The sequence below is a fragment of the Chiloscyllium plagiosum genome, unplaced genomic scaffold (genome assembly GCF_037043375.1).
Source record: "Chiloscyllium plagiosum isolate Xiang-an unplaced genomic scaffold, Cpla_swu_hap1 HiC_scaffold_9, whole genome shotgun sequence".
Taxonomy (NCBI): Eukaryota; Metazoa; Chordata; class Chondrichthyes; order Orectolobiformes; family Hemiscylliidae; genus Chiloscyllium; species Chiloscyllium plagiosum.
The window spans coordinates 6,482,378-6,491,570 of record NW_028270147.1 but is presented as its reverse complement, the minus strand read 5'-3'; positions in this window follow the sequence as shown (position 1 = coordinate 6,491,570).

The window sequence follows — 9,193 nt, the reverse complement described above, 5'->3', positions numbered from 1 at the left end:
AATCATAGAGATGTACATCATGGAAACAAATCTTTTGGTCCAAATCATCCATGTTAATCAGATCCCTAAATTAATCAAACCCCATTTGCCAGCATTTGACCCACATCCCTCTGTTAGGGTCTTTTTCTTCAGATTCTTACACACTTGATTCAACTGCAAAACACCAACTTTGTGAACAGCCAAAATTTATTAAGCAAGTACCAGCTTTTGGAGGAATCCTTACCAAGATTCTGGGTAATCCAAGATGGAGGATGGCAAACATTTCTGGCTGTAACAGGCTGCTCCTTTTCTGAAGGTCTTTTAAGTGTTGGAGGTGATTTTCTCGAATTCCAGGAGCAGTAATTATTGTTTTATATGCTGTTGCATTGTTTTGGAACTTTGGAGAAAAAGAAAGTCAAAACAACAGCACTTTTAAAAGGGAGAGGTACAGACAAAGGCAGCAAATGGTGAGGTCAGTGTAGGAGAGAGGGAGAGAGAAAGAAACCCACACTGCTAACTGACACAGCAGTGAACCTGCACAGTTACTGTCTTTTCTGTTTGAATTCATGTATGGCTGGACATTGAAGTGCGTCTAGAAAAATTAACAAACCGTAAAATTCACAACTGATCTTGGAGGAATCTGTTTGGGAGAGATCAGAGCACAGAAACAGATAAGTGAATAGTTTTAAGTGTGGCCTTGCTGCAGGTCTGCAGGAGTGAGTAGAGTGGGTTGTTTCTTGATTATATGTTTTATTGAGATATGTTTCTTGATTAAACTTTAAAAAAATGCCATAAGTATGTGCGGCACGGTGGCACAGTGGTTAGCACTGCTGCCTCGCAGCGCCAGAGACCTGGGTTCAATTCCCGACTCAGGCGACTGACTGTGTGGAGTTTGCACGTTCTCCCCGTGTCTGCGTGGGTTTCCTCCGGGTGCTCCGGTTTCCTCCCACAGTCCAAAGATGTGCAGGTTAGGTGAATTGGCCATACTAAATTGCCCGTAGTGTTAGGTAAGGGGTAAATGTAGGGGTATGGGTGGGTTTCGCTTCGGCGGGTCGGTGTGGACTTGTTGGGCCGAAGGGCCTGTTTCCACACTGTAAGTAATCTAATCTAATCTAATCTAATCTATTAAGTTAGCATGGAGCAGTGTTTTGTAGACAGTAGACAATAGGTGCAGGAGTAGGCCATTCTGCCCTTCGAGCCAGCACCACCATTCATTATGATCATGGCTGATCATCCTCAATCAGTATCCTGTTCCTGCCTTATCCCCATAACCCTTGATTCCACTATCCTCAAGAGCTCTATCCAAGTCTTTCTTGAAAGTATCCAGAGACTGGCCTCCACAGCCTTCTGGGGCAGAGCATTCCACACACCCACCACTCTTTGAGTGAAGAGGTTTCTCCTCAAATCTGTTCTCAGTGGCCTACCCCTTATTTTTAAACTGTGTCCTCTGGTTTGGGACTCACCCATCAGCGGAAACATGCTTCCTGCCTCCAGAGTGTCCAATCCTTTAATAATCTTATACGTCTCAATCAGATCCCCTCTCAGTCTTCTAAACTCAAGCGTATGCAAGCCCAGTCACTCCAACCTTTCAGCATAAGATAGTCCCGCCATTCCGGGAATTGACCTTGTGAACCTACACTGCACTCCCTCAATAGCCAGAATGTCTTTCCTCAAATTTGGAGACCAAAACTGCGCACAATATTTCAGGTGCGGTCTCACCAGGGCCCTGTACAGCTGCAGAAGGACCTCTTTGCTTCTATACTCAATTCCTCTTATTATGAAGGCCAGCATGCTATTAGCTTTCTTCACTACCTGCTGTACTGCATGCTTGCTTTCATGTACATGATGTACAAGAACACCTCGATCTCATTGTACTGCCCCTTTACCTAATGTGACTCCATTTAGGTAGTAATCTGCCTTCCTGTTCTTGCCACCAAAGTGGATAACCACACATTTACCACATTAAACTGCATCTGCCATGCATCCGTCCACTCACCTAGCCTGTCCAGGTCACCCTGTATTCTCCTAACATCCTCCTCACATTTCACCCTGCCACCCAGCTTTGTGTCATCAGCAAATTTGCTAATATTATTTTTAATACCTTCATCTATATCATTAATGTACATTGTAAAAAGCTGCGGTCCCAGCACTGATCCCTGCGGCACACCACTGGTCACCGCCTGCCATCCTGAAAGAGAGCTGTTTATCACTACTCTTTGTTTCCTGTCAGCCAACCAATTTTCAATCCATGTCAGTATTTTGCCCCTAATACCATGTGCCCTAATGTTTGCTCACTAACCTCCTATGTGGGACTTTATCAAAGGCTTTCTGAAAGTCCAGGTATACTAAATCAACTGGATCTCCCTTGTCCAACTTCAAAGTTACATCCTCAAAAAATTCCAGAAGATTAGTCAAGCATGATTTCCCCTTCATAAATCCATGCCGACTCTGACCTATCCTGTTACTGCTATCCAGATGTGTTGTAATTTCATCCATTTTTCCCACCACTGAGATCAGACTAACTGGTCGATAATTCTCTGTTTTCTCTCTCCCTCCTTTCTTAAAAAGTGGTACAACATTAGCCACCCTCCAATCCACAGGAACTGACCCTGAATCTATAGAACATTGGAAAATGATCACCAACGCATCCACGATTTCTGGAGCCACCTCCTTCAGTACCCTGGGATGTAGGCTATCAGGTCCTGGGGACTTATCAGCCTTCAGACCTAACAGTCTCTCCAACACTATTTCCTGGCAAATATAAATTCCCTTCAGTTCAGGTCCTTCAGCCACTGTTACCTCAGGGAGATTGCTCGTGTCTTCCCCAGTGAAGACAGATCTGAAGTACCAATTCAACTCTTCTGCCATTTCTTTGTTCCCCGTAATATATTCCCCTGTTTCTGTCTTCAAGGGCCCAATTTTAGTCTAAACCATTATTTTTCTTTTCACATCCCTAAAAAAGCCTTTACTATCCTCCTTTATATTTTTGGCCAGTTTAACTTCGGACCTTATTTTTTTCTTTGCGTATTTCCTTTTTAGTTATCCTCTGTTGTTCTTTAAAAGCTTCCCAGTCCGCAGATTTCCCACTCATCTTTGCTATGTTATACTTTTTCCCTTTTGTCTTTATATGCTCCTTAACTTCCCTCGTCAGCCACGGCCACCCCTGCCTCCTCAGAGGATCTTTCTTCCTTTTTGGAATGAACTGATTCTGCATCTTCTGCATTATACCCAGAAATACCTGCCATTGTTGCTCCACTGCCATCCCTGCTAAGGTATTGCACCATTGAACTTTGGCCAGCTCCTCCCTCATAGCTCCATAGTTCCCTTTATTCAACTGAAATATTGTCACTTCTGATTCTACCATCTCCCTTTCAAACTGCAGATTAAAGCTTATTGTATTGTGGTCACTACCTCCTCATGGCTCCTTTACTTTGAGGTGTCTGATCAAATCCGGTTCGTTTAACAACACCAGATCCAGAATTGCCTTCTCCCTGGTCGGCTCCAGCACCAGCTGTTCTAAGAATCCATCTCGGAGGCACTCCACAAACTCCCTTTCTTGGGGTCCAGTACCATCCTGATTCTCCCAGTCTACCTGTATGTGAAATCCCCCATAACAACTGTAGTAATATCTTTGCGACAGGCCAATTTCAGCTCCTTATTCAACTTACACGCTACATCCAGGCGACTGTTTGGGGGCCCGTAGATAACTCCCAGTAGGGTCTTTCTACCCTGAGAATTTCTCAGCTCTATCCACACTGACTCTACATCCCCTGATTCTAGGTCCCCCTGCGCAAGGGACTGAATATCATTCTTTACCAACAAGGCCACCCCACCCCCTCTGCCCGTCAGTCTGTCCTTACGATAGCACGTATAGACTTGAATATTCATTTCCCAGGCCCTGTCCACTTGAAGCCACGTCTCAGTTATCCCCACAACATTGTAACTGCCAATTTCCAAATAAGCCTCAAGCTCATCCACCTTATTTCTAATGCTTCATGTATTCATATATAATATTTTTAATTTGTTACTCCCCTCACCCTTCTTATCAATCCCTATATCACTTGACCTTACAGCATGATCCTTTTTTGAGTTTTCTCCTCCATTGATTCCTTTGTCTTTCTTGACTTCTCTTGTTCTAACTTTCCCTTTAACTTCCTTCTTAAACTTCCTGTTTGTCTCCTCCCCCCGCTATTTAGTTTTGGAGAGGAATAAGACAGTGCTATTCCTGGGTCTGCAGATTGTAAGAAGACAAAATGGCCCTTAGTAGAGTGATATGCTATTCTTGTCAGATGTGGAAAATTAGGGAGAGTTTACATGTTACTGCGGATTATAACTGCAATAAATGTCATTGGTTGTGAATCCTATCAGATCGAATGGATCAGTTGGAGTGATAGTTAGAGGCAATGAGGAATTTACAAGAGCAAGGGGATGTGATGGATGGCAGTTACAGGAAAGGGGAAAAGTTGCAGATACAGTCACATAGATGGGTTAATTCCAGGAAAGGCAAGAGAGGTTGGCAGGTAGTGCAGGAGTCTTCTGTGGCTATCCCATTTCGAATAAGTATGCTGTTTTGAAAAATGTAGGGGGTGATGGATTCTCTGGGGAATGTAGCATGAACAGCCAAGTTTCTGGTATCAAGACTGGCTTTAATGTAATGAGGCGTACATCAGGATTGATTGTGTTAGAGGACTCTCTAGTCTGAGGCACAGATAGACATTTCTGTAGCCAACAGTGAAAAATCAGAATGATGTGTTGCCTCCCTGGCCTGGTGCCAAGATCAAGGATGACTCAGAGAGGGTGCAGAATATTCTCGGGGGAAAGGGCCCAGCAGGAGGTCATTGTGCACATTGGCACCAACAACTTAAGGGAAAAGAATGAGATTCTGAAGGGAGAATATAGAGAGTCAGGCAGGAATTTAAAAAGGAGGTCTTTGAGAGTAGTACTATCTGGATTACTCCCTGTGCTATGAGCTAGTGATGGTAGGAATAGGAAGATAGATCAGATGAATGCATGGCTGAGGAGGTGGTGTATGGGAGAAGGATTCACATTTTTGGATCATTAGAATCTCTTCTGTGCTAGAAGTGACCTGTACAAGAAGGACGGATTGCACCCGAATTGGAAGGGGACTAATATATTGTCAGGGAGATTTGCTAGAGCTGCACAGGAGGATTTAAACTATTAAGGTTGGGGGATGGGACCCAGAGAGATAGTGAGGGAAAAGATCAATCTGAAATTGGTACAGTTGAGAAAAGAAGCGAGTCAAACAATCAGGGCAGCAGGGACAAAACAGAGAACAAGGTAGGACTGATAAATTAAACTGCATTTATTTCAATGCAAGAGGCCTAACAGGGAAGGCAGATGAACTCAGGGCATGGTTAGGAACATGGGACAGGATATTATCACAATTATGGGTGGAACAGAGAAATATGAAAGTGCTGATCACCTCACTGGAATTGTGTCATAGACGCCCAAATGGTCAGCAGGAAATTGAGAAACAAATTTGTAAGGAGATCTCAGTTATCTGTAAGAACAATAGGATGGTTATGGTAGAGGATTTTAACTTTCCAAACATCGACTGGGACTGCCATAGTGTTAAGGGTTTAGATGGAGTGGAAAATTTTCTGATTCAGTATGTGGTTGTACCCACTAGAGAAGGTGCAAAACATGACCTGTCCTTGGGAAATAAGACAAGGCAGGTGACTGAGGTGTCAGTGGGAGGAGGACTTTGGGGCCAGCGACCATAATTCTATTAGTTTTAAAATAGTGATGGAAAAGGATAGACCAGACCGAAAGGTTGAAGATCTAAATTGGAGGAAGGCTAATTTTGATGGTATTAGGCAAGAACCTTCAAAAGGGCAAAAGTGAGGACTGCAGATGCTGGAGATCAGAATCAAGATTAGAGTGGTGCTGGAAAAGCACAGCAGGTCAGACAGCATCCGAGGAGCAGGAAAATCGATGTTTCAGGCAAAAGCCCCAAGCTGATTGAGGGCAGCTGTTTGCAGATAAAGTGATAGCTGTAAAATGGGTAGCCTTCAGAAATTAGATAACGTGAGTCCAGAGACAGATATCCTATTATTGTGAAAGGAAAGGCTGGTAGATGTAGGGAATGCTGGATGACTAAAGAAATTGAGGGTTTGGTTAAGAAATAGAAGGAAGCATGTGTCACGTAGAGACATACTGGATCGAGTGAATCCTTAGAAGAGTATAAAGGCAGTTGGAGTATACTTAAGAGGGAAAATCAGGAGGGCAAAAAGGGGGCATGAGGTAGCTTTGGCAAATAGAGTTAAGGAGAATCCAAAGGGTTTTTACAAATACATTAAGGACAAAAGGGTAACTTGGGAGAGAATAGGGCCCCTCAAAGATCAGCAAGGTGGCCTCAATGTGGAGCCGAAGGAGATGGAGGAGACAGTAAACAAGTTTTTTGCATCAGTGGAAGAGATGATGGAAGATATAGAATTCAGAGAAATAGATGGTGACAACTTGAAAAATGTCCATATTGCAGAGGAGGAAGTGCTGGATGTCTTGAAACATATAAAAGTGGATAAATCCCCAGGACCTGATCAGGTGTACCTTTGAAATCTGTGGGAAGCTAGGGAAGTGATTGCTAGGACCCTTGCTGAGATATTTGTATCATTGAAAGTGACAGGTGAGGTCCCAGAAGACTGGAGATTGGCTACCGTGGTGCCACAGTTTATGAAATGTGGAAAGGACTTCAGACTGGTGAGCCTGATGTTGGTGGTGGGCAAGCTTCCACCACTTATTCAGGCAGTTCATTCCATTCATGTAGTACCCTCTGTGTGAAACATTTGCCCCTTAGATCCCTTTAAAATCTTTCCCTTCTCACCCTAGGCCTATGCCGTCTAGTTCTGGACTCCTCCACCCCAAAGAAAGGACCTTGTGTTTTTACCCTAAACATGCCCCTCATGATTTTATAAACCTCAACAAGGTCACCCCTCAGCCTCCAACACTCCAGAGAAAACAGTCCCAGCCTATTTAGCCTCTCTCTGTTGCTCAAGCCCTCCAATCCTGGCAACATCCTTGTAAATCTTTTCTGAACCCTTTCAAGTTTCACAACATCCTTCCTATAGGAGGGAGACCAGACTTGCTAGTCAACATGACTTTGTGTGGGAGAGATCTTGACTCATAAATTTGATTAAGATTTTTGAGGAAGTAATGAAGATGGTTGTTGAGGGTTGACACTGAATGTTGTATACATGGACTTTCGTAAAGCGTTTGACAAGGTCCCTCATAATAGACTGATTCAGAAGATTAAGCCACATGGTGACAATACATTGATGACAAGCTTGGCTTGGTCATAGAAGACAGAAGGTAGTTGTGGAGGGGTGTTTTTCTGACTGGAGGTCTGTGACCAGTGGTTTTCCACAAGGATCTGTATTGGGACCCCTGTTGTTTGTAACATATGCAAATTATGTGGATGAAAATGTTGGTGGTTTGCTTCGTTAGTTTGCAGATGACACAAAAATTGGTGTATTAAAAGAAAAACAAAATAATTATGATCATCGAATGCCGGATAATCGAGTCTCCTCTGTATACAGTAAATGGCAGGGCCCTCAGGAATATTGATTTACAGGGGGATCTTGAGGTGCAAGTCTATAGCTCCCTGACAGTGACAAAACAAGTGGATAAGGTGGTAAAGAAGGCAGATGACAATCTTGACTTCATTAGTCAGGGCACTGAGTGTAAAGGTTGGTATGTTATGTTGCAGGTATAAGATTTTGGTCAGACCGCCTTTGGCGTATTGTGTGCCATTCTGGTCACCACAATATAGGAAGGATGTGAAGGCTTTGGAGAGGGGGCAGAAGAGATTTACCAGGATGCTGCCATGATTGGAGTGTATTAGCTACAAAGAGAGGTGAGAAAACTTGGATTGGTTTCACTAGAGCATCGCAGGCTGAGCATTGGCCTGACAGAACTGTATAAAATTATGAGAGGCGTGGTTAGGAGGGATAGTCAGAATCCCTTACCCAGAGTGGAAATGTCAAAAACTAGGGGACATAGGTTTACGGTGAGAGGGAGAAAGTTGAAAGGAAATATGCGAAGGAAGTTTTTTACATAGAGGGTGGTCGGTGCCTGGAGTCCTGCCATAAAAGGTGGTAGAAACCGATACAACAGCAACATTTAAGAGGCATTTAGACAGAGGTATGGACCGGCAGAGAATAGAGGGATACAGATCACATGCAGGCAGATTGGATTGGTTTAGAAGAGAATCAAGATCGACACAGACGTGGTGGGTTGAAGGGCCTGTTCCGGTGCTGCACTGTTCTATGTTCTATCATGTTACAGAGCTGCACCAACACCTACTGTCATTTGCATTAACAGCCAGTTTGAATGGCTCCCTGTAATTCAGAGTTGTTAAAATCAATTAGGTCATCAGAACAGCTTTCCAGATGTCAAAGGTACCCTGACTTCCCCAAGTCTCTACAACTTTTTTAAAAAAAATAAATTTGTCAAAGGAGCCAGGAAAATTCTGAAGCTCAGTATAAACTTGTAATGAAATCCATTCCTGCCAGCATATCTATTATTTTCACGTTTTGTCTTGGTCAACCTGAAATTGCCCTTACTTTTCTCGCTGTTACTTGTCCTTATCCCACAGTGTAATCCAAATAAGTCACTTTTGCTTCTCAAGTTCACACATAGCCAGATGTATGATTCACACAAAAACAGAAATTACTGGAGAAACTCAACAGGTCAGGTAACAACTGTGAAGAGAAATCACAGTCAGTCGGCATTGGCGGCACAGTGGCTCAGTGATAAGCACCAATGCCTCACGGCGCCATGGACCCGGGTTTGATTCCAGCCTCGGGTAACTGTCTGTGTGTTATTTGTACATTCTCCCCGTGTCTGCATGGGCTTCCTCTGGATGCTCCGGTTTCCTCCCACAGTCCAAAGCTGCGCAGGTTACGTGAATTGGCCGTGCCAAATTGCCTTTGGTGTTCAAGGATATGTAAGTTTGGTGCATTAGTCGGGGGTAGATATAGGAGAATGGGTCTGGGTGGGCTACTCTTTGGAGGGTTGGTGTCGACTTGTTGGGCTGAAAGGCCTGTTTCCACACTGTAGGAATTCTATAATCTATCCTAAGTCCAGTGACTTGTTTAGAATGGGTGTGTTCTGTCAGACCTGCTGACTTCCTCCAGCAATTTCCATTTCTGTCTTATATTTCCAACTTCCGCAGTTCCTTCAGATTTACAACTAA